The 20685-nt window shown below is 41.2% G+C and overlaps 28 non-coding genes across 28 annotated transcripts; 8 read left to right on the top strand and 20 right to left on the bottom strand.

Moving 5' to 3' along the window:
- The first annotated feature begins 69 nt into the window (after positions 1 to 69).
- TRNAM-CAU (transfer RNA methionine (anticodon CAU)) lies at positions 70 to 142 on the top strand. The gene has a single exon. It is a non-coding gene; the product is annotated as a tRNA-Met (tRNA).
- A 322-nt stretch (positions 143 to 464) lies between these two features.
- TRNAE-CUC (transfer RNA glutamic acid (anticodon CUC)) lies at positions 465 to 536 on the bottom strand. The gene has a single exon. It is a non-coding gene; the product is annotated as a tRNA-Glu (tRNA).
- Positions 537 to 1484: 948 nt separating this feature from the next.
- On the top strand, positions 1485 to 1557 carry TRNAM-CAU (transfer RNA methionine (anticodon CAU)). The gene has a single exon. It is a non-coding gene; the product is annotated as a tRNA-Met (tRNA).
- A 322-nt stretch (positions 1558 to 1879) lies between these two features.
- Positions 1880 to 1951, bottom strand: TRNAE-CUC (transfer RNA glutamic acid (anticodon CUC)). The gene has a single exon. It is a non-coding gene; the product is annotated as a tRNA-Glu (tRNA).
- Positions 1952 to 3016: 1065 nt separating this feature from the next.
- On the bottom strand, positions 3017 to 3088 carry TRNAE-UUC (transfer RNA glutamic acid (anticodon UUC)). The gene has a single exon. It is a non-coding gene; the product is annotated as a tRNA-Glu (tRNA).
- An 88-nt stretch (positions 3089 to 3176) lies between these two features.
- Positions 3177 to 3249, top strand: TRNAM-CAU (transfer RNA methionine (anticodon CAU)). The gene has a single exon. It is a non-coding gene; the product is annotated as a tRNA-Met (tRNA).
- A 322-nt stretch (positions 3250 to 3571) lies between these two features.
- TRNAE-CUC (transfer RNA glutamic acid (anticodon CUC)) lies at positions 3572 to 3643 on the bottom strand. Its single transcript has one exon. It is a non-coding gene; the product is annotated as a tRNA-Glu (tRNA).
- A 1063-nt stretch (positions 3644 to 4706) lies between these two features.
- On the bottom strand, positions 4707 to 4778 carry TRNAE-UUC (transfer RNA glutamic acid (anticodon UUC)). Its single transcript has one exon. It is a non-coding gene; the product is annotated as a tRNA-Glu (tRNA).
- Positions 4779 to 4866: 88 nt separating this feature from the next.
- Positions 4867 to 4939, top strand: TRNAM-CAU (transfer RNA methionine (anticodon CAU)). Its single transcript has one exon. It is a non-coding gene; the product is annotated as a tRNA-Met (tRNA).
- A 322-nt stretch (positions 4940 to 5261) lies between these two features.
- Positions 5262 to 5333, bottom strand: TRNAE-CUC (transfer RNA glutamic acid (anticodon CUC)). The gene has a single exon. It is a non-coding gene; the product is annotated as a tRNA-Glu (tRNA).
- A 1065-nt stretch (positions 5334 to 6398) lies between these two features.
- On the bottom strand, positions 6399 to 6470 carry TRNAE-UUC (transfer RNA glutamic acid (anticodon UUC)). The gene has a single exon. It is a non-coding gene; the product is annotated as a tRNA-Glu (tRNA).
- An 88-nt stretch (positions 6471 to 6558) lies between these two features.
- On the top strand, positions 6559 to 6631 carry TRNAM-CAU (transfer RNA methionine (anticodon CAU)). Its single transcript has one exon. It is a non-coding gene; the product is annotated as a tRNA-Met (tRNA).
- Positions 6632 to 6953: 322 nt separating this feature from the next.
- Positions 6954 to 7025, bottom strand: TRNAE-CUC (transfer RNA glutamic acid (anticodon CUC)). The gene has a single exon. It is a non-coding gene; the product is annotated as a tRNA-Glu (tRNA).
- A 1066-nt stretch (positions 7026 to 8091) lies between these two features.
- Positions 8092 to 8163, bottom strand: TRNAE-UUC (transfer RNA glutamic acid (anticodon UUC)). The gene has a single exon. It is a non-coding gene; the product is annotated as a tRNA-Glu (tRNA).
- Positions 8164 to 8251: 88 nt separating this feature from the next.
- Positions 8252 to 8324, top strand: TRNAM-CAU (transfer RNA methionine (anticodon CAU)). The gene has a single exon. It is a non-coding gene; the product is annotated as a tRNA-Met (tRNA).
- A 1334-nt stretch (positions 8325 to 9658) lies between these two features.
- TRNAM-CAU (transfer RNA methionine (anticodon CAU)) lies at positions 9659 to 9731 on the top strand. The gene has a single exon. It is a non-coding gene; the product is annotated as a tRNA-Met (tRNA).
- Positions 9732 to 10053: 322 nt separating this feature from the next.
- Positions 10054 to 10125, bottom strand: TRNAE-CUC (transfer RNA glutamic acid (anticodon CUC)). The gene has a single exon. It is a non-coding gene; the product is annotated as a tRNA-Glu (tRNA).
- A 1617-nt stretch (positions 10126 to 11742) lies between these two features.
- Positions 11743 to 11814, bottom strand: TRNAE-UUC (transfer RNA glutamic acid (anticodon UUC)). Its single transcript has one exon. It is a non-coding gene; the product is annotated as a tRNA-Glu (tRNA).
- An 88-nt stretch (positions 11815 to 11902) lies between these two features.
- On the top strand, positions 11903 to 11975 carry TRNAM-CAU (transfer RNA methionine (anticodon CAU)). The gene has a single exon. It is a non-coding gene; the product is annotated as a tRNA-Met (tRNA).
- A 322-nt stretch (positions 11976 to 12297) lies between these two features.
- Positions 12298 to 12369, bottom strand: TRNAE-CUC (transfer RNA glutamic acid (anticodon CUC)). The gene has a single exon. It is a non-coding gene; the product is annotated as a tRNA-Glu (tRNA).
- Positions 12370 to 14945: 2576 nt separating this feature from the next.
- Positions 14946 to 15017, bottom strand: TRNAE-UUC (transfer RNA glutamic acid (anticodon UUC)). The gene has a single exon. It is a non-coding gene; the product is annotated as a tRNA-Glu (tRNA).
- Positions 15018 to 15500: 483 nt separating this feature from the next.
- Positions 15501 to 15572, bottom strand: TRNAE-CUC (transfer RNA glutamic acid (anticodon CUC)). The gene has a single exon. It is a non-coding gene; the product is annotated as a tRNA-Glu (tRNA).
- Positions 15573 to 16639: 1067 nt separating this feature from the next.
- Positions 16640 to 16711, bottom strand: TRNAE-UUC (transfer RNA glutamic acid (anticodon UUC)). The gene has a single exon. It is a non-coding gene; the product is annotated as a tRNA-Glu (tRNA).
- Positions 16712 to 17194: 483 nt separating this feature from the next.
- Positions 17195 to 17266, bottom strand: TRNAE-CUC (transfer RNA glutamic acid (anticodon CUC)). The gene has a single exon. It is a non-coding gene; the product is annotated as a tRNA-Glu (tRNA).
- A 1067-nt stretch (positions 17267 to 18333) lies between these two features.
- TRNAE-UUC (transfer RNA glutamic acid (anticodon UUC)) lies at positions 18334 to 18405 on the bottom strand. Its single transcript has one exon. It is a non-coding gene; the product is annotated as a tRNA-Glu (tRNA).
- A 483-nt stretch (positions 18406 to 18888) lies between these two features.
- Positions 18889 to 18960, bottom strand: TRNAE-CUC (transfer RNA glutamic acid (anticodon CUC)). Its single transcript has one exon. It is a non-coding gene; the product is annotated as a tRNA-Glu (tRNA).
- Positions 18961 to 20035: 1075 nt separating this feature from the next.
- Positions 20036 to 20107, bottom strand: TRNAE-UUC (transfer RNA glutamic acid (anticodon UUC)). Its single transcript has one exon. It is a non-coding gene; the product is annotated as a tRNA-Glu (tRNA).
- Positions 20108 to 20590: 483 nt separating this feature from the next.
- TRNAE-CUC (transfer RNA glutamic acid (anticodon CUC)) lies at positions 20591 to 20662 on the bottom strand. The gene has a single exon. It is a non-coding gene; the product is annotated as a tRNA-Glu (tRNA).
- Between the last annotated feature and the right edge of the window lie 23 nt (positions 20663 to 20685).

Below are 20685 nucleotides of genomic sequence, written 5' to 3'. Positions count from 1 at the left end.
TTGACAATATGAAAAAAATAAGTTTCGTGCCTTGCACAAGAAGTGTCTGCAGATTAGCTTGTGTGTCTTGCCTCGTTAGCGCAGTAGGTAGCGCGTCAGTCTCATAATCTGAAGGTCGTGAGTTCGATCCTCACACGGGGCAGCATATTCCTCTTTTCTTAAGAGATATTGTCCCCAATTTAGAACTTTCCCTTTCAGTTCTAAAATGATTCTGATAATGAAGAAATTGTGAGCCCAAATGACAGACAGTACAAATGGGTTGTTGAGTCTCTTAACACCTTTGGTGTAAAAAGAGGTAGTTGGGAATGATTTGAGCTATGAAACCAAACTCAGTCTTGCGCCAAAAGTCGCAATGAATGGACAAAAAGCTGGTGCTCAGCATTTTTGACGGTTAAGTCCAAATTGTACCTGAGATACGTTTGACTGAAAATAACGCATCAGTAGTTAGTACAGAAAAGGGTACTTTCCCATACCGGGAGTCGAACCCGGGCCGCCTGGGTGAGAACCAGGAATCCTAACCGCTAGACCATATGGGAAATGATGCATAGCGGTATCAGTGACAATGTAAAAAAAAGAAGTTTACTACTTGACACAAGAAACGTCTGCAGTTCAATTTGCGCAACTTGCCTCGTTAACACAGTAGGAAGCAAATCCGTCTCATAAGCTAAAGGTTGAACTTTTGATGCTCAGAAGAGGCACTGGCCCCTTGTTTTTTCAATCAATTCTGTCTCCATCTTTGCTAGAGAGCCACCGATTTTTCCCATTCAGTACCAAAACATAACCGATTGCAGCAAAGAGGAGAGCTCTAATAACAGACAGGGAAAAAAGGGTTGCTGAGTCCCTTAAAACCTAGGAGTTACAAGTGAGAAATAAGAATTTATTTGATTAAATAAATTTTACATTACTAAAGCTAAAACTTTCCACATGAACACCATAATTAGCATATCAGTTGGCAATCTGAAGAATATGAGTTTATTCCTCACATGTGGTACTACTCCCTCCTTTTCTCAGGAGACTGTGTTACCAACTCAGAACTTTCCCATTAATTTCTGAAATGTTTCCGATTGGAAATGAAGTAGGAGCCCTAATGACAGACAGAACACATGGATTGTTGGGCCCCTAACACTTTGGAGTAAAAAGGTGTAGTTGAGAATGAGTTAAGCTATGAAACAAAATTAAATCTTGTGCAAAAGGTCAGAATGAATGAAAAATACCCTGGTGTTCAGCATTTTTGACTGCAAAGTGCAAATTCTATCTGAAGTACTTTTATTTGCAAAACACATTTCAGTCTTTGAATGTTGGCAGTAGTACAGAAAAAAGTGAATTCCCATACCGGGAGTCGAACCCGGGCCGCCTTGGTGAAAACCAGGAATCCTAACCGCTAGACCATATGGGAATAGATACCTTCAAGCTCGTTGACAATATGAAAAAAATAAGTTTCGTGCCTTGCACAAGAAGTGTCTGCAGATTAGCTTGTGTGTCTTGCCTCGTTAGCGCAGTAGGTAGCGCGTCAGTCTCATAATCTGAAGGTCGTGAGTTCGATCCTCACACGGGGCAGCATATTCCTCTTTTCTTAAGAGATATTGTCCCCAATTTAGAACTTTCCCTTTCAGTTCTAAAATGATTCTGATAATGAAGAAATTGTGAGCCCAAATGACAGACAGTACAAATGGGTTGTTGAGTCTCTTAACACCTTTGGTGTAAAAAGAGGTAGTTGGGAATGATTTGAGCTATGAAACCAAACTCAGTCTTGCGCCAAAAGTCGCAATGAATGGACAAAAAGCTGGTGCTCAGCATTTTTGACGGTTAAGTCCAAATTGTACCTGAGATACGTTTGACTGAAAATAACGCATCAGTAGTTAGTACAGAAAAGGGTACTTTCCCATACCGGGAGTCGAACCCGGGCCGCCTGGGTGAGAACCAGGAATCCTAACCGCTAGACCATATGGGAAATGATGCATAGCGGTATCAGTGACAATGTAAAAAAAAGAAGTTTACTACTTGACACAAGAAACGTCTGCAGTTCAATTTGCGCAACTTGCCTCGTTAACACAGTAGGAAGCAAATCCGTCTCATAAGCTAAAGGTTGAACTTTTGATGCTCAGAAGAGGCACTGGCCCCTTGTTTTTTCAATCAATTCTGTCTCCATCTTTGCTAGAGAGCCACCGATTTTTCCCATTCAGTACCAAAACATAACCGATTGCAGCAAAGAGGAGAGCTCTAATAACAGACAGGGAAAAAAGGGTTGCTGAGTCCCTTAAAACCTAGGCGTTACAAGTGAGAAATAAGAATGGTTTGAGCGTTGACCTCAAATGGTATGTGTTGCAAATAAATAACCCAAAACTCTGGTGGTTGACATTTTTGCTGCATAGAGCAGTTCCAACCTAAACTGATTCCATCTACAAGGTTCGTGGCAGTTTTTGAATGTGCGTACATATGCCAAAGGAGGTCACTCCCATAGCAGGAATTGAACCAGTCAACCAGCGATGCTAGGTCCTTTTCCGCATGGGGCAAGCTTTACACTAACCAACAAGACAGGTTTAAAAAAAAAAAAAAAAAAGAAGTTTTTTGCTTTGATTAAATAAATTTTACATTACTAAAGCTAAAACTTTCCACATGAACACCATAATTAGCATATCAGTTGGCAATCTGAAGAATATGAGTTTATTCCTCACATGTGGTACTACTCCCTCCTTTTCTCAGGAGACTGTGTTACCAACTCAGAACTTTCCCATTAATTTCTGAAATGTTTCCGATTGGAAATGAAGTAGGAGCCCTAATGACAGACAGAACACATGGATTGTTGGGCCCCTAACACTTTGGAGTAAAAAGGTGTAGTTGAGAATGAGTTAAGCTATGAAACAAAATTAAATCTTGTGCAAAAGGTCAGAATGAATGAAAAATACCCTGGTGTTCAGCATTTTTGACTGCAAAGTGCAAATTCTATCTGAAGTACTTTTATTTGCAAAACACATTTCAGTCTTTGAATGTTGGCAGTAGTACAGAAAAAAGTGAATTCCCATACCGGGAGTCGAACCCGGGCCGCCTGGGTGAAAACCAGGAATCCTAACCGCTAGACCATATGGGAATAGATACCTTCAAGCTCGTTGACAATATGAAAAAAATAAGTTTCGTGCCTTGCACAAGAAGTGTCTGCAGATTAGCTTGTGTGTCTTGCCTCGTTAGCGCAGTAGGTAGCGCGTCAGTCTCATAATCTGAAGGTCGTGAGTTCGATCCTCACACGGGGCAGCATATTCCTCTTTTCTTAAGAGATATTGTCCCCAATTTAGAACTTTCCCTTTCAGTTCTAAAATGATTCTGATAATGAAGAAATTGTGAGCCCAAATGACAGACAGTACAAATGGGTTGTTGAGTCTCTTAACACCTTTGGTGTAAAAAGAGGTAGTTGGGAATGATTTGAGCTATGAAACCAAACTCAGTCTTGCGCCAAAAGTCGCAATGAATGGACAAAAAGCTGGTGCTCAGCATTTTTGACGGTTAAGTCCAAATTGTACCTGAGATACGTTTGACTGAAAATAACGCATCAGTAGTTAGTACAGAAAAGGGTACTTTCCCATACCGGGAGTCGAACCCGGGCCGCCTGGGTGAGAACCAGGAATCCTAACCGCTAGACCATATGGGAAATGATGCATAGCGGTATCAGTGACAATGTAAAAAAAAGAAGTTTACTACTTGACACAAGAAACGTCTGCAGTTCAATTTGCGCAACTTGCCTCGTTAACACAGTAGGAAGCAAATCCGTCTCATAAGCTAAAGGTTGAACTTTTGATGCTCAGAAGAGGCACTGGCCCCTTGTTTTTTCAATCAATTCTGTCTCCATCTTTGCTAGAGAGCCACCGATTTTTCCCATTCAGTACCAAAACATAACCGATTGCAGCAAAGAGGAGAGCTCTAATAACAGACAGGGAAAAAAGGGTTGCTGAGTCCCTTAAAACCTAGGCGTTACAAGTGAGAAATAAGAATGGTTTGAGCGTTGACCTCAAATGGTATGTGTTGCAAATAAATAACCCAAAACTCTGGTGGTTGACATTTTTGCTGCATAGAGCAGTTCCAACCTAAACTGATTCCATCTACAAGGTTCGTGGCAGTTTTTGAATGTGCGTACATATGCCAAAGGAGGTCACTCCCATAGCAGGAATTGAACCAGTCAACCAGCGATGCTAGGTCCTTTTCCGCATGGGGCAAGCTTTACACTAACCAACAAAACAGGTTTAAAAAAAAAAAAAAAAAGAAGTTTTTGCTTTGATTAAATAAATTTTACATTACTAAAGCTAAAACTTTCCACATGAACACCATAATTAGCATATCAGTTGGCAATCTGAAGAATATGAGTTTATTCCTCACATGTGGTACTACTCCCTCCTTTTCTCAGGAGACTGTGTTACCAACTCAGAACTTTCCCATTAATTTCTGAAATGTTTCCGATTGGAAATGAAGTAGGAGCCCTAATGACAGACAGAACACATGGATTGTTGGGCCCCTAACACTTTGGAGTAAAAAGGTGTAGTTGAGAATGAGTTAAGCTATGAAACAAAATTAAATCTTGTGCAAAAGGTCAGAATGAATGAAAAATACCCTGGTGTTCAGCATTTTTGACTGCAAAGTGCAAATTCTATCTGAAGTACTTTTATTTGCAAAACACATTTCAGTCTTTGAATGTTGGCAGTAGTACAGAAAAAAGTGAATTCCCATACCGGGAGTCGAACCCGGGCCGCCTGGGTGAAAACCAGGAATCCTAACCGCTAGACCATATGGGAATAGATACCTTCAAGCTCGTTGACAATATGAAAAAAATAAGTTTCGTGCCTTGCACAAGAAGTGTCTGCAGATTAGCTTGTGTGTCTTGCCTCGTTAGCGCAGTAGGTAGCGCGTCAGTCTCATAATCTGAAGGTCGTGAGTTCGATCCTCACACGGGGCAGCATATTCCTCTTTTCTTAAGAGATATTGTCCCCAATTTAGAACTTTCCCTTTCAGTTCTAAAATGATTCTGATAATGAAGAAATTGTGAGCCCAAATGACAGACAGTACAAATGGGTTGTTGAGTCTCTTAACACCTTTGGTGTAAAAAGAGGTAGTTGGGAATGATTTGAGCTATGAAACCAAACTCAGTCTTGCGCCAAAAGTCGCAATGAATGGACAAAAAGCTGGTGCTCAGCATTTTTGACGGTTAAGTCCAAATTGTACCTGAGATACGTTTGACTGAAAATAACGCATCAGTAGTTAGTACAGAAAAGGGTACTTTCCCATACCGGGAGTCGAACCCGGGCCGCCTGGGTGAGAACCAGGAATCCTAACCGCTAGACCATATGGGAAATGATGCATAGCGGTATCAGTGACAATGTAAAAAAAAGAAGTTTACTACTTGACACAAGAAACGTCTGCAGTTCAATTTGCGCAACTTGCCTCGTTAACACAGTAGGAAGCAAATCCGTCTCATAAGCTAAAGGTTGAACTTTTGATGCTCAGAAGAGGCACTGGCCCCTTGTTTTTTCAATCAATTCTGTCTCCATCTTTGCTAGAGAGCCACCGATTTTTCCCATTCAGTACCAAAACATAACCGATTGCAGCAAAGAGGAGAGCTCTAATAACAGACAGGGAAAAAAGGGTTGCTGAGTCCCTTAAAACCTAGGCGTTACAAGTGAGAAATAAGAATGGTTTGAGCGTTGACCTCAAATGGTATGTGTTGCAAATAAATAACCCAAAACTCTGGTGGTTGACATTTTTGCTGCATAGAGCAGTTCCAACCTAAACTGATTCCATCTACAAGGTTCGTGGCAGTTTTTGAATGTGCGTACATATGCCAAAGGAGGTCACTCCCATAGCAGGAATTGAACCAGTCAACCAGCGATGCTAGGTCCTTTTCCGCATGGGGCAAGCTTTACACTAACCAACAAGACAGGTTTAAAAAAAAAAAAAAAAAAGAAGTTTTTTGCTTTGATTAAATAAATTTTACATTACTAAAGCTAAAACTTTCCACATGAACACCATAATTAGCATATCAGTTGGCAATCTGAAGAATATGAGTTTATTCCTCACATGTGGTACTACTCCCTCCTTTTCTCAGGAGACTGTGTTACCAACTCAGAACTTTCCCATTAATTTCTGAAATGTTTCCGATTGGAAATGAAGTAGGAGCCCTAATGACAGACAGAACACATGGATTGTTGGGCCCCTAACACTTTGGAGTAAAAAGGTGTAGTTGAGAATGAGTTAAGCTATGAAACAAAATTAAATCTTGTGCAAAAGGTCAGAATGAATGAAAAATACCCTGGTGTTCAGCATTTTTGACTGCAAAGTGCAAATTCTATCTGAAGTACTTTTATTTGCAAAACACATTTCAGTCTTTGAATGTTGGCAGTAGTACAGAAAAAAGTGAATTCCCATACCGGGAGTCGAACCCGGGCCGCCTGGGTGAAAACCAGGAATCCTAACCGCTAGACCATATGGGAATAGATACCTTCAAGCTCGTTGACAATATGAAAAAAATAAGTTTCGTGCCTTGCACAAGAAGTGTCTGCAGATTAGCTTGTGTGTCTTGCCTCGTTAGCGCAGTAGGTAGCGCGTCAGTCTCATAATCTGAAGGTCGTGAGTTCGATCCTCACACGGGGCAGCATATTCCTCTTTTCTTAAGAGATATTGTCCCCAATTTAGAACTTTCCCTTTCAGTTCTAAAATGATTCTGATAATGAAGAAATTGTGAGCCCAAATGACAGACAGTACAAATGGGTTGTTGAGTCTCTTAACACCTTTGGTGTAAAAAGAGGTAGTTGGGAATGATTTGAGCTATGAAACCAAACTCAGTCTTGCGCCAAAAGTCGCAATGAATGGACAAAAAGCTGGTGCTCAGCATTTTTGACGGTTAAGTCCAAATTGTACCTGAGATACGTTTGACTGAAAATAACGCATCAGTAGTTAGTACAGAAAAGGGTACTTTCCCATACCGGGAGTCGAACCCGGGCCGCCTGGGTGAGAACCAGGAATCCTAACCGCTAGACCATATGGGAAATGATGCATAGCGGTATCAGTGACAATGTAAAAAAAAGAAGTTTACTACTTGACACAAGAAACGTCTGCAGTTCAATTTGCGCAACTTGCCTCGTTAACACAGTAGGAAGCAAATCCGTCTCATAAGCTAAAGGTTGAACTTTTGATGCTCAGAAGAGGCACTGGCCCCTTGTTTTTTCAATCAATTCTGTCTCCATCTTTGCTAGAGAGCCACCGATTTTTCCCATTCAGTACCAAAACATAACCGATTGCAGCAAAGAGGAGAGCTCTAATAACAGACAGGGAAAAAAGGGTTGCTGAGTCCCTTAAAACCTAGGCGTTACAAGTGAGAAATAAGAATGGTTTGAGCGTTGACCTCAAATGGTATGTGTTGCAAATAAATAACCCAAAACTCTGGTGGTTGACATTTTTGCTGCATAGAGCAGTTCCAACCTAAACTGATTCCATCTACAAGGTTCGTGGCAGTTTTTGAATGTGCGTACATATGCCAAAGGAGGTCACTCCCATAGCAGGAATTGAACCAGTCAACCAGCGATGCTAGGTCCTTTTCCGCATGGGGCAAGCTTTACACTAACCAACAAGACAGGTTTAAAAAAAAAAAAAAAAAAAGAAGTTTTTTGCTTTGATTAAATAAATTTTACATTACTAAAGCTAAAACTTTCCACATGAACACCATAATTAGCATATCAGTTGGCAATCTGAAGAATATGAGTTTATTCCTCACATGTGGTACTACTCCCTCCTTTTCTCAGGAGACTGTGTTACCAACTCAGAACTTTCCCATTAATTTCTGAAATGTTTCCGATTGGAAATGAAGTAGGAGCCCTAATGACAGACAGAACACATGGATTGTTGGGCCCCTAACACTTTGGAGTAAAAAGGTGTAGTTGAGAATGAGTTAAGCTATGAAACAAAATTAAATCTTGTGCAAAAGGTCAGAATGAATGAAAAATACCCTGGTGTTCAGCATTTTTGACTGCAAAGTGCAAATTCTATCTGAAGTACTTTTATTTGCAAAACACATTTCAGTCTTTGAATGTTGGCAGTAGTACAGAAAAAAGTGAATTCCCATACCGGGAGTCGAACCCGGGCCGCCTGGGTGAAAACCAGGAATCCTAACCGCTAGACCATATGGGAATAGATACCTTCAAGCTCGTTGACAATATGAAAAAAATAAGTTTCGTGCCTTGCACAAGAAGTGTCTGCAGATTAGCTTGTGTGTCTTGCCTCGTTAGCGCAGTAGGTAGCGCGTCAGTCTCATAATCTGAAGGTCGTGAGTTCGATCCTCACACGGGGCAGCATATTCCTCTTTTCTTAAGAGATATTGTCCCCAATTTAGAACTTTCCCTTTCAGTTCTAAAATGATTCTGATAATGAAGAAATTGTGAGCCCAAATGACAGACAGTACAAATGGGTTGTTGAGTCTCTTAACACCTTTGGTGTAAAAAGAGGTAGTTGGGAATGATTTGAGCTATGAAACCAAACTCAGTCTTGCGCCAAAAGTCGCAATGAATGGACAAAAAGCTGGTGCTCAGCATTTTTGACGGTTAAGTCCAAATTGTACCTGAGATACGTTTGACTGAAAATAACGCATCAGTAGTTAGTACAGAAACTCCCATACCGGGAGTCGAACCCGGGCCGCCTGGGTGAGAACCAGGAATCCTAACCGCTAGACCATATGGGAAATGATGCATAAATGTATCAGTGACAATGTAAAAAAAAGAAGTTTACTACTTGACACAAGAAACTTCTGCAGTTCAATTTGCGCAACTTGCCTCGTTAACACAGTAGGAAGCAAATCCGTCTCATAAGCTAAAGGTTGAACTTTTGATGCTCAGAAGAGGCACTGGCCCCTTGTTTTTTCAATCAATTCTGTCTCCATCTTTGCTAGAGAGCCACCGATTTTTCCCATTCAGTACCAAAACATAACCGATTGCAGCAAAGAGGAGAGCTCTAATAACAGACAGGGAAAAAAGGGTTGCTGAGTCCCTTAAAACCTAGGAGTTACAAGTGAGAAATAAGAATTTATTTGATTAAATAAATTTTACATTACTAAAGCTAAAACTTTCCACATGAACACCATAATTAGCATATCAGTTGGCAATCTGAAGAATATGAGTTTATTCCTCACATGTGGTACTACTCCCTCCTTTTCTCAGGAGACTGTGTTACCAACTCAGAACTTTCCCATTAATTTCTGAAATGTTTCCGATTGGAAATGAAGTAGGAGCCCTAATGACAGACAGAACACATGGATTGTTGGGCCCCTAACACTTTGGAGTAAAAAGGTGTAGTTGAGAATGAGTTAAGCTATGAAACAAAATTAAATCTTGTGCAAAAGGTCAGAATGAATGAAAAATACCCTGGTGTTCAGCATTTTTGACTGCAAAGTGCAAATTCTATCTGAAGTACTTTTATTTGCAAAACACATTTCAGTCTTTGAATGTTGGCAGTAGTACAGAAAAAAGTGAATTCCCATACCGGGAGTCGAACCCGGGCCGCCTTGGTGAAAACCAGGAATCCTAACCGCTAGACCATATGGGAATAGATACCTTCAAGCTCGTTGACAATATGAAAAAAATAAGTTTCGTGCCTTGCACAAGAAGTGTCTGCAGATTAGCTTGTGTGTCTTGCCTCGTTAGCGCAGTAGGTAGCGCGTCAGTCTCATAATCTGAAGGTCGTGAGTTCGATCCTCACACGGGGCAGCATATTCCTCTTTTCTTAAGAGATATTGTCCCCAATTTAGAACTTTCCCTTTCAGTTCTAAAATGATTCTGATAATGAAGAAATTGTGAGCCCAAATGACAGACAGTACAAATGGGTTGTTGAGTCTCTTAACACCTTTGGTGTAAAAAGAGGTAGTTGGGAATGATTTGAGCTATGAAACCAAACTCAGTCTTGCGCCAAAAGTCGCAATGAATGGACAAAAAGCTGGTGCTCAGCATTTTTGACGGTTAAGTCCAAATTGTACCTGAGATACGTTTGACTGAAAATAACGCATCAGTAGTTAGTACAGAAAAGGGTACTTTCCCATACCGGGAGTCGAACCCGGGCCGCCTGGGTGAGAACCAGGAATCCTAACCGCTAGACCATATGGGAAATGATGCATAGCGGTATCAGTGACAATGTAAAAAAAAGAAGTTTACTACTTGACACAAGAAACGTCTGCAGTTCAATTTGCGCAACTTGCCTCGTTAACACAGTAGGAAGCAAATCCGTCTCATAAGCTAAAGGTTGAACTTTTGATGCTCAGAAGAGGCACTGGCCCCTTGTTTTTTCAATCAATTCTGTCTCCATCTTTGCTAGAGAGCCACCGATTTTTCCCATTCAGTACCAAAACATAACCGATTGCAGCAAAGAGGAGAGCTCTAATAACAGACAGGGAAAAAAGGGTTGCTGAGTCCCTTAAAACCTAGGCGTTACAAGTGAGAAATAAGAATGGTTTCAGTGTTGACCTCAAATGGTATGTGTTGCAAATAAATAACCCAAAACTCTGGTGGTTGACATTTTTGCTGCATAGAGCAGTTCCAACCTAAACTGATTCCATCTACAAGGTTCGTGGCAGTTTTTGAATGTGCGTACATATGCCAAAGGAGGTCACTCCCATAGCAGGAATTGAACCAGTCAACCAGCGATGCTAGGTCCTTTTCCGCATGGGGCAAGCTTTACACTAACCAACAAGACAGGTTTAAAAAAAAAAAGAAAAAAAAAAAAAGTTTTTTGCTTTGATTAAATAAATTTTACATTACTAAAGCTAAAACTTTCCACATGAACACCATAATTAGCATATCAGTTGGCAATCTGAAGAATATGAGTTTATTAGTAGCGCGTCAGTCTCATAATCTGAAGGTCGTGAGTTCGATCCTCACACGGGGCAGCATATTCCTCTTTTCTTAAGAGATATTGTCCCCAATTTAGAACTTTCCCTTTCAGTTCTAAAATGATTCCGATAATGAAGAAATTGTGAGCCCAAATGACAGACAGTACAAATGGGTTGTTGAGTCTCTTACCACCTTTGGTACACCTTTGGTGTAAAAAGAGGTAGTTGGGAATGATTTGAGCTATGAAACCAGTTCCAACCTAAACTGATTCCATCTACAAGGTTCGTGGCAGTTTTCGAATGTGCGTACATATGCCAAAGGAGGTCACTCCCATAGCAGGAATTGAACCAGTCAACCAGCGATGCTAGGTCCTTTTCCGCATGGGGCAAGCTTTACACTAACCAACAAGACAGGTTTAAAAAAAAAAAGAAAAAAAAAAAAAGTTTTTTGCTTTGATTAAATAAATTTTACATTACTAAAGCTAAAACTTTCCACATGAACACCATAATTAGCATATCAGTTGGCAATCTGAAGAATATGAGTTTATTCCTCACACGTGGTACTACTCCCTCCTTTTCTCAGGAGACTGTGTTACCAACTCAGAACTTTCCCATTAATTTCTGAAATGTTTCCGATTGGAAATGAAGTAGGAGCCCTAATGACAGACAGAACACATGGATTGTTGGGCCACTAACACTTTGGAGTAAAAAGGTGTAGTTGAGAATGAGTTAAGCTATGAAACAAAATTAAATCTTGTGCAAATGGTCAGAATGAATGAAAAATACCCTGGTGTTCAGCATTTTTGACTGCAAAGTGCAAATTCTATCTGAAGTACTTTTATTTGCAAAACACATTTCAGTCTTTGAATGTTGGCAGTAGTACAGAAAAAAGTGAATTCCCATACCGGGAGTCGAACCCGGGCCGCCTGGGTGAAAACCAGGAATCCTAACCGCTAGACCATATGGGAATAGATACCTTCAAGCTCGTTGACAATATGAAAAAAATAAGTTTCGTGCCTTGCACAAGAAGTGTCTGCAGATTAGCTTGTGTGTCTTGCCTCGTTAGCGCAGTAGGTAGCGCGTCAGTCTCATAATCTGAAGGTCGTGAGTTCGATCCTCACACGGGGCAGCATATTCCTCTTTTCTTAAGAGATATTGTCCCCAATTTAGAACTTTCCCTTTCAGTTCTAAAATGATTCTGATAATGAAGAAATTGTGAGCCCAAATGACAGACAGTACAAATGGGTTGTTGAGTCTCTTAACACCTTTGGTGTAAAAAGAGGTAGTTGGGAATGATTTGAGCTATGAAACCAAACTCAGTCTTGCGCCAAAAGTCGCAATGAATGGACAAAAAGCTGGTGCTCAGCATTTTTGACGGTTAAGTCCAAATTGTACCTGAGATACGTTTGACTGAAAATAACGCATCAGTAGTTAGTACAGAAAAGGGTACTTTCCCATACCGGGAGTCGAACCCGGGCCGCCTGGGTGAGAACCAGGAATCCTAACCGCTAGACCATATGGGAAATGATGCATAGCGGTATCAGTGACAATGTAAAAAAAAGAAGTTTACTACTTGACACAAGAAACTTCTGCAGTTCAATTTGCGCAACTTGCCTCGTTAACACAGTAGGAAGCAAATCCGTCTCATAAGCTAAAGGTTGAACTTTTGATGCTCAGAAGAGGCACTGGCCCCTTGTTTTTTCAATCAATTCTGTCTCCATCTTTGCTAGAGAGCCACCGATTTTTCCCATTCAGTACCAAAACATAACCGATTGCAGCAAAGAGGAGAGCTCTAATAACAGACAGGGAAAAAAGGGTTGCTGACTCCCTTAAAACCTAGGAGTTACAAGTGAGAAATAAGAATGGTTTGAGCGTTGACCTCAAATGGTATGTGGTGCAAATAAATAACCCAAAACTCTGGTGGTTGACATTTTTGCTGCATAGAGCAGTTCCAACCTAAACTGATTCCATCTACAAGGTTCGTGGCAGTTTTTGAATGTGCGTACATATGCCAAAGGAGGTCACTCCCATAGCAGGAATTGAACCAGTCAACCAGCGATGCTAGGTCCTTTTCCGCATGGGGCAAGCTTTACACTAACCAACAAGACAGGTTTAAAAAAAAAAAAAAAAAAAAAGAAGTTTTTTGCTTTGATTAAATAAATTTTACATTACTAAAGCTAAAACTTTCCACATGAACACCATAATTAGCATATCAGTTGGCAATCTGAAGAATATGAATATATATCTATCTTCCTGCTCCTTCTTCGACCGCTTTCAATCAGGCTTCCGGTCACACCACTCCACTGAAACTGCCCTAACTAAGGTCACCAATGACCTATTAACCGCCAAGAGCAAGCGACACTACTCTGTCCTCCTCCTCCTGGACCTGTCCTCTGCCTTTGACACAGTGGACCATTCTCTGCTGCTGCAGACCCTCTCATCCCTTGGCATCACAGAATTGGCCCTATCCTGGATCTCATCATACCTAACTGACCGTACATTCAGCGTCTCCCACTCACACACCACCTCCTCACCTCGCCCCCTATCTGTCGGAGTTCCGCAAGGTTCAGTTCTAGGACCCCTGCTCTTCTCCATTTACACCTTTGGCCTGGGACAGCTCATAGAATCTCACGGCTTTCAGTATCATCTCTATGCTGACGACACACAGATCTACATCTCTGGACCAGATATCACCTCCCTACTAACCAGAATCCCTCAATGTCTGTCTGCTATTTCATCCTTCTTCTCCACTAGATTTCTAAAACTTAACATGGACAAAACAGAATTCATCATCTTTCCCCCATCTCACGCGATCTCCCCAACGAACCTATCCATTACAGTAAACGGCTGCCCACTCTCCCCAGTCCCACAAGCCCGCTGTCTTGGGGTAATCCTTGACACTGATCTCTCCTTTAAACCACATATCCAAACCCTTTCCACTTCCTGCCGCCTCCAACTCAAAAATATTTCACGGATCCGCACATTCCTAAACCAAGAATCTGCAAAAACCCTAGTCCATGCCCTCATCATCTCCCGCCTTGACTACTGTAACCTCCTGCTCTGTGGCCTCCCCTCTAACACTCTTGCACCCCTCCAATCTATTCTAAACTCTGCTGCCCGACTAATCCACCTGTCCCCCCGCTATTCCCCGGCCTCTCCCCTCTGTCAATCCCTGCACTGGCTCCCCATCACCCAGAGACTCCAGTACAAAAGCCTAACCATGACGTACAAAGCCATCCACAACCTGTCTCCTCCATACATCTGTGACCTCGTCTCCCGGTACTTTCCTGCACGCAACCTCCGATCCTCACAAGATCTCCTTCTCTACTCCCCTATTATCTCCTCTTCCCACAATCGCATACAAGATTTCTCTCGTGCATCCCCCCTACTCTGGAATGCTCTACCACAACATATCAGACTCTCGCCTACCATCGAAACCTTCAAAAAGAACCTGAAGACCCACCTCTTCCGACAAGCCTACAACCTGCAGTAACCACCGATTGACCAAACCGCTGCACGGCCAGCTCTACCCTCACCTACTGTATCCTCACCCATCCCTTGTAGATTGTGAGCCCTCGCGGGCAGGGTCCTCTCTCCTCCTGTACCAGTTGTGACTTGTATTTTTCAAGATTATTGTACTTGTTTTATTATGTATACCCCTCCTCACATGTAAAGCGCCATGGAATAAATGGCGCTATAATAATAAATAATAATAATAATAATAATAATAATAATAATAATATGAGTTTATTCCTCACACGTGGTACTACTCCCTCCTTTTCTCAGGAGACTGTGTTACCAACTCAGAACTTTCCCATTAATTTCTGAAATGTTTCCGATTGTAAATGAAGTAGGAGCCCTAATGACAGACAGAACACATGGATTGTTGGGCCCCTAACACTTTGGAGTAAAAAGGTGTAGTTGAGAATGAGTTAAGCTATGAAACAAAATTAAATCTTGTGCAAAAGGTCAGAATGAATGAAAAATACCCTGGTGTTCAGCATTTTTGACTGCAAAGTGCAAATTCTATCTGAAGTACTTTTATTTGCAAAACACATTTCAGTCTTTGAATGTTGGCAGTAGTACAGAAAAAAGTGAATTCCCATACCGGGAGTCGAACCCGGGCCGCCTGGGTGAAAACCAGGAATCCTAACCGCTAGACCATATGGGAATAGATACCTTCAAGCTCGTTGACAATATGAAAAAAATAAGTTTCGTGCCTTGCACAAGAAGTGTCTGCAGATTAGCTTGTGTGTCTTGCCTCGTTAGCGCAGTAGGTAGCTCGTCAGTCTCATAATCTGAAGGTCGTGAGTTTGATCCTCACATGGGGCAGCATATTCCTCTTTTCTTAAGAGATCTTGTCCCCAACTTAGAACTTTCCCTTTCAGTTCTGAAATGATTTTGATAATTAAGTAATTGTGAACCCAAATGACAGACAGTACAAATGGGTTGTTGAGTCTCTTAACACCTTTGGTGTAAAAAGAGGTAGTTGGGAATGATTTGAGCTATGAAACCAAACTCAGTCTTGCGCCAAAAGTCGCAATGAATGGACAAAAAGCTGGTGCTCAGCATTTTTGACGGTTAAGTCCAAATTGTACCTGAGATACGTTTGACTGAAAATAACGCATCAGTAGTTAGTACAGAAAAGGGTACTTTCCCATACCGGGAGTCGAACCCGGGCCGCCTGGGTGAGAACCAGGAATCCTAACCGCTAGACCATATGGGAAATGATGCATAGCGGTATCAGTGACAATGTAAAAAAAAGAAGTTTACTACTTGACACAAGAAACTTCTGCAGTTCAATTTGCGCAACTTGCCTCGTTAACACAGTAGGAAGCAAATCCGTCTCATAAGCTAAAGGTTGAACTTTTGATGCTCAGAAGAGGCACTGGCCCCTTGTTTTTTCAATCAATTCTGTCTCCATCTTTGCTAGAGAGCCACCGATTTTTCCCATTCAGTACCAAAACATAACCGATTGCAGCAAAGAGGAGAGCTCTAATAACAGACAGGGAAAAAAGGGTTGCTGAGTCCCTTAAAACCTAGGAGTTACAAATGAGAAATAAGAATGGTTTGAGCGTTGACCTCAAATGGTATGTGGTGCAAATAAATAACCCAAAACTCTGGTGGTTGACATTTTTGCTGCATAGAGCAGTTCCAACCTAAACTGATTCCATCTACAAGGTTCGTGGCAGTTTTTGAATGTGCGTACATATGCCAAAGGAGGTCACTCCCATAGCAGGAATTGAACCAGTCAACCAGCGATGCTAGGTCCTTTTCCGCATGGGGCAAGCTTTACACTAACCAACAAGACAGGTTTTAAAAAAAAAAAAAAAAAAAGAAGTTTTTTGCTTTGATTAAATAAATTTTACATTACTAAAGCTAAAACTTTCCACATGAACACCATAATTAGCATATCAGTTGGCAATCTGAAGAATATGAGTTTATTCCTCACACGTGGTACTACTCCCTCCTTTTCTCAGGAGACTGTGTTACCAACTCAGAACTTTCCCATTAATTTCTGAAATGTTTCCGATTGGAAATGAAGTAGGAGCCCTAATGACAGACAGAACACATGGATTGTTGGGCCCCTAACACTTTGGAGTAAAAAGGTGTAGTTGAGAATGAGTTAAGCTATGAAACAAAATTAAATCTTGTGCAAAAGGTCAGAATGAATGAAAAATACCCTGGTGTTCAGCATTTTTGACTGCAAAGTGCAAATTCTATCTGAAGTACTTTTATTTGCAAAACACATTTCAGTCTTTGAATGTTGGCATTAGTACAGAAAAAAGTGAATTCCCATACCGGGAGTCGAACCCGGGCCGCCTGGGTGAAAACCAGGAATCCTAACCGCTAGACCATATGGGAATAGATACCTTCAAGCTCGTTGACAATATGAAAAAAATAAGTTTCGTGCCTTGCACAAGAAGTGTCTGCAGATTAGCTTGTGTGTCTTGCCTCGTTAGCGCAGTAGGTAGCGCGTCAGTCTCATAATCTGAAGGTCATGAGTTCGATCCTCACACGGGGCAGCATATTCCTCTTTTCTTAAGAGGTATTGTCCCCAATTTAGAACTTTCCCTTTCAGTTCTAAAATGATTCTGATAATGAAGAAATTGTGAGCCCAAATGACAGACAGTACAAATGGGTTGTTGAGTCTCTTAACACCTTTGGTGTAAAAAGAGGTAGTTGGGAATGATTTGAGCTATGAAACCAAACTCAGTCTTGCGCCAAAAGTCGCAATGAATGGACAAAAAGCTGGTGCTCAGCATTTTTGACGGTTAAGTCCAAATTGTACCTGAGATACGTTTGACTGAAAATAACGCATCAGTAGTTAGTACAGAAAAGGGTACTTTCCCATACCGGGAGTCGAACCCGGGCCGCCTGGGTGAGAACCAGGAATCCTAACCGCTAGACCATATGGGAAATGATGCATAGCGGTATCAGTGACAATGTAAAAAAAAGAAGTTTACTACTTGACACAAGAAACTTCTGCAGTTCAATTTGCGCAACTTGCCTCGTTAACACAGTAGGAAGCAAATCCGTCTCATAAGCTAAAGGTTGAACTTTTGATGCTCAGAAGAGGCACTGGCCCCTTGTTTTTTCAATCAATTCTGTCTCCATCTTTGCTAGAGAGCCACCGATTTTTCCCATTCAGTACCAAAACATAACCGATTGCAGCAAAGAGGAGAGCTCTAATAACAGACAGGGAAAAAAGGGTTGCTGAGTCCCTTAAAACCTAGGAGTTACAAATGAGAAATAAGAATGGTTTGAGCGTTGACCTCAAATGGTATGTGGTGCAAATAAATAACCCAAAACTCTGGTGGTTGACATTTTTGCTGCATAGAGCAGTTCCAACCTAAACTGATTCCATCTACAAGGTTCGTGGCAGTTTTTGAATGTGCGTACATATGCCAAAGGAGGTCACTCCCATAGCAGGAATTGAACCAGTCAACCAGCGATGCTAGGTCCTTTTCCGCATGGGGCAAGCTTTACACTAACCAACAAGACAGGTTTTAAAAAAAAAAAAAAAAAAAGAAGTTTTTTGCTTTGATTAAATAAATTTTACATTACTAAAGCTAAAACTTTCCACATGAACACCATAATTAGCATATCAGTTGGCAATCTGAAGAATATGAGTTTATTCCTCACACGTGGTACTACTCCCTCCTTTTCTCAGGAGACTGTGTTACCAACTCAGAACTTTCCCATTAATTTCTGAAATGTTTCCGATTGGAAATGAAGTAGGAGCCCTAATGACAGACAGAACACATGGATTGTTGGGCCCCTAACACTTTGGAGTAAAAAGGTGTAGTTGAGAATGAGTTAAGCTATGAAACAAAATTAAATCTTGTGCAAAAGGTCAGAATGAATGAAAAATACCCTGGTGTTCAGCATTTTTGACTGCAAAGTGCAAATTCTATCTGAAGTACTTTTATTTGCAAAACACATTTCAGTCTTTGAATGTTGGCATTAGTACAGAAAAAAGTGAATTCCCATACCGGGAGTCGAACCCGGGCCGCCTGGGTGAAAACCAGGAATCCTAACCGCTAGACCATATGGGAATAGATACCTTCAAGCTCGTTGACAATATGAAAAAAATAAGTTTCGTGCCTTGCACAAGAAGTGTCTGCAGATTAGCTTGTGTGTCTTGCCTCGTTAGCGCAGTAGGTAGCGCGTCAGTCTCATAATCTGAAGGTCATGAGTTCGATCCTCACACGGGGCAGCATATTCCTCTTTTCTTAAGAGGTATTGTCCCCAATTTAGAACTTTCCCTTTCAGTTCTAAAATGATTCTGATAATGAAGAAATTGTGAGCCCAAATGACAGACAGTACAAATGGGTTGTTGAGTCTCTTAACACCTTTGGTGTAAAAAGAGGTAGTTGGGAATGATTTGAGCTATGAAACCAAACTCAGTCTTGCGCCAAAAGTCGCAATGAATGGACAAAAAGCTGGTGCTCAGCATTTTTGACGGTTAAGTCCAAATTGTACCTGAGATACGTTTGACTGAAAATAACGCATCAGTAGTTAGTACAGAAAAGGGTACTTTCCCATACCGGGAGTCGAACCCGGGCCGCCTGGGTGAGAACCAGGAATCCTAACCGCTAGACCATATGGGAAATGATGCATAGCGGTATCAGTGACAATGTAAAAAAAAGAAGTTTACTACTTGACACAAGAAACGTCTGCAGTTCAATTTGCGCAACTTGCCTCGTTAACACAGTAGGAAGCAAATCCGTCTCATAAGCTAAAGGTTGAACTTTTGATGCTCAGAAGAGGCACTGGCCCCTTGTTTTTTCAATCAATTCTGTCTCCATCTTTGCTAGAGAGCCACCGATTTTTCCCATTCAGTACCAAAACATAACCGATTGCAGCAAAGAGGAGAGCTCTAATAACAGACAGGGAAAAAAGGGTTGCTGAGTCCCTTAAAACCTAGGCGTTACAAGTGAGAAATAAGAATGGTTTGAGCGTTGACCTCAAATGGTATGTGTTGCAAATAAATAACCCAAAACTCTGGTGGTTGACATTTTTGCTGCATAGAGCAGTTCCAACCTAAACTGATTCCATCTACAAGGTTCGTGGCAGTTTTTGAATGTGCGTACATATGCCAAAGGAGGTCACTCCCATAGCAGGAATTGAACCAGTCAACCAGCGATGCTAGGTCCTTTTCCGCATGGGGCAAGCTTTACACTAACCAACAAGACAGGTTTAAAAAAAAAAAAAAAAAAAAAAAAAAAAGAGGTTTTTTGCTTTGATTAAATAAATTTTACATTACTAAAGCTAAAACTTTCCACATGAACACCATAATTAGCATATCAGTTGGCAATCTGAAGAATATGAGTTTATTCCTCACATGTGGTACTACTCCCTCCTTTTCTCAGGAGACTGTGTTACCAACTCAGAACTTTCCCATTAATTTCTGAAATGTTTCCGATTGGAAATGAAGTAGGAGCCCTAATGACAGACAGAACACATGGATTGTTGGGCCCCTAACACTTTGGAGTAAAAAGGTGTAGTTGAGAATGAGTTAAGCTATGAAACAAAATTAAATCTTGTGCAAAAGGTCAGAATGAATGAAAAATACCCTGGTGTTCAGCATTTTTGACTGCAAAGTGCAAATTCTATCTGAAGTACTTTTATTTGCAAAACACATTTCAGTCTTTGAATGTTGGCAGTAGTACAGAAAAAAGTGAATTCCCATACCGGGAGTCGAACCCGGGCCGCCTGGGTGAAAACCAGGAATCCTAACCGCTAGACCATATGGGAATAGATACCTTCAAGCTCGTTGACAATATGAAAAAAATAAGTTTCGTGCCTTGCACAAGAAGTGTCTGCAGATTAGCTTGTGTGTCTTGCCTCGTTAGCGCAGTAGGTAGCGCGTCAGTCTCATAATCTGAAGGTCGTGAGTTTGATCCTCACACGGGGCAGCATATTCCTCTTTTCTTAAGAGATATTGTCCCCAATTTAGAACTTTCCCTTTCAGTTCTAAAATGATTCTGATAATGAAGAAATTGTGAGCCCAAATGACAGACAGTACAAATGGGTTGTTGAGTCTCTTAACACCTTTGGTGTAAAAAGAGGTAGTTGGGAATGATTTGAGCTATGAAACCAAACTCAGTCTTGCGCCAAAAGTCGCAATGAATGGACAAAAAGCTGGTGCTCAGCATTTTTGACGGTTAAGTCCAAATTGTACCTGAGATACGTTTGACTGAAAATAACGCATCAGTAGTTAGTACAGAAAAGGGTACTTTCCCATACCGGGAGTCGAACCCGGGCCGCCTGGGTGAGAACCAGGAATCCTAACCGCTAGACCATATGGGAAATGATGCATAGCGGTATCAGTG

Source organism: Ranitomeya imitator, chromosome 4 (assembly GCF_032444005.1).
Source record: "Ranitomeya imitator isolate aRanImi1 chromosome 4, aRanImi1.pri, whole genome shotgun sequence".
Lineage (NCBI taxonomy): Eukaryota > Metazoa > Chordata > Amphibia > Anura > Dendrobatidae > Ranitomeya > Ranitomeya imitator.
The sequence above is the reverse complement of the archived record's forward strand: the minus strand, read 5'-3'. Positions and strand labels throughout refer to the sequence as shown.